General features: G+C 52.5%; 1 protein-coding gene across 1 annotated transcript in view; it reads left to right on the top strand.

The window, feature by feature from the left end:
- Positions 1-2,027, top strand: part of FADS2 (fatty acid desaturase 2) — a 39,566-nt gene that overhangs the window by 546 nt on the left and 36,993 nt on the right. The gene's annotated exons all lie outside the window — the stretch shown is intronic.

Here is a 2,027-nt window from a genome sequence, read left to right as displayed (position 1 = left end):
GCGTCCGCGCTCTGCGGGCAAGCGGCGGGGCGGAGGAGGAGGAGGAAGGCTCGTCCCCGGCCGGGGCCCGCTCCTGCTGGGACTCTTGTTGGGAATTTCCGCCGTGGCCGCCTCGGAGAGGTCGCTCGGTGCCTCTGGTTCCCACGCTCGCAAGAAGTATCCCGATCCACCCCGAGCCCGGGTCGGCCTTCTCGGGGGCCGGGGTGGGAACCGGTGGAAGAGCGGGCCGGAGTTGGCCGAGCTCAGGTGGAGAGGGGCCCTTGAGCCCGGGGGCGGGGGGAGGGGCACTTAGCGGCGCTAGACTGGCTTGGCAACAGGTCTATCTGCACCCGAGGTTACTCTCGGACGTTCAACTCAATGGCCCTCTTTTTATATCCTGTCAGGAACGCCCTTCCCTCGTCTTGCACGCCTAAATGTCGTGGGCCCCTCGGTGCCGCCCACCTTACCCGCACCAAATGTGTGATCACACACGGCACGCCCACCGGGCCTCCCAGTCTGAAATCCTGGCATTTCTTAAAAGGTGCAGCTGAGCTCCCATGGACTCAAATGGGCAAGAGAGAAAAGAGAAACAAGAGGGAAGAAAGGGTGGCTCTTGGTGGTAATGAGCTGGGCACAGACAAAAAAAGGCCTGCTGGGGTAGAGAACTTGGGGAAGGCGAACAGGGGGCCTGGAGGTCTAGGATGCTGACCCGTTTATGGGCTTTTTCTGTCCAAGCTGTGTAGGCTGGACTCCCTCCTGACTTCCCACTTCCCCACCTCTTGCCATGGCATCAAGAGAGGACTGGGGGGCCAGACCCGGCAGCCATCGCCTGGGCTGCTCAGTGGACAGGTGGATTTGGTGAGCAGGTCCCACTTATTCAGAATGGAGAAGAGGGTCAGCGATGCTGATATCACCTATAGCTTTTGGCCCTGTCCTGTTTTACCTGCTTGTGGACAGTGCTTAAGCCCAGGGGATTGTGAGTTAGAACTTAGGTGGGTATAAATGTTCATGTACTTCAGTGTTCCATCTCACTGGGACCTTTCCACCATCCAATTCCCGAGTAAAAGACCTTCTGGATCTTGGGTGAGATCTTTCCACCGTATGCTGCCTGGTTTGTGGCTAGCCTGTTCCTGATTGTATAGGTAAGTTTTACAAGGTTCCTGTCCTGTCCAAGTACACACCCAAAAGTTTTCCAGAAGGAAAAGTCAAATGTAATGTATTTGATCTGATTATTCCATATTGTGAAATAAACATTTTTTCATGTGGGTGCTCAGTCTAGCAACTGCCTCGACTTTTCTAGTTTAATTATGCTATCAGATTGCTTTCATTCTTGTTCTAGGTGTTCTCAGTGCTTACCTGACCTTAGCAATGATTTCCCTCCAAAAATCAGTGATCAGATCTATCCCAACAAAGGACCACAATGCCCTACTCATTCCAGACCCCTTCTGTGTCTCATAAGTCAAAACTAAAAAGAAAAAAATGTAATAGTCTCTTCCTCATTTCTGATCCTGCCCCAGTGCTTTCTGTGTAACTTTCATGGACTGTAAATCTGGCATCCTGGATGTTAGTTGCCTCGTTATAAGAAAGCTAGGGTGGTGCGCGCCTGTAGTTCCAGCTACTTGGAAGGCTGAGGCGGAAGGATCGCCGGAGCCCAGCAGGTCGAGGCTGCAGTGGCCAGGAGCGGCCATTGCACTCCAGTCTGGACAACAGAGTGAGACTCCAACTTAAAAAAAAAAAAAAGAAAAAGAAAAAAAAGAAAGCTAGGGGGGGAGCCAGCAGACAGCCCTGGAAGTTAAGCAGGAAAATGTGATCACTGGGCTCGTTTCTGCATGGTGTCATTTGATGAAGCCACCCTTCTCGTCTATAAGAAGCACCTGTTCCTATTTCAGTAAGACCAGTTTGTGGCACAACACCCCATAAACTGTAAGTAGTAGGTAAATGCAGCAGAGTGTTAACAGAAAAATGAGAACAAGAGTGAGCCGGGCTTGGTGGCTCCGCCTGTAATCCCGTGCCTTTGGGAGGCTGAGGTGAGTGGATTGCCTGAGCCA

Source organism: Carlito syrichta, unplaced genomic scaffold (assembly GCF_000164805.1).
Source record: "Carlito syrichta isolate Samal-C Ts95f unplaced genomic scaffold, Tarsius_syrichta-2.0.1 Scaffold309147, whole genome shotgun sequence".
NCBI lineage: Eukaryota > Metazoa > Chordata > Mammalia > Primates > Tarsiidae > Carlito > Carlito syrichta.
Note: the sequence above shows the minus strand (reverse complement) of the source record. Positions and strands in the feature narration are given on the sequence as shown.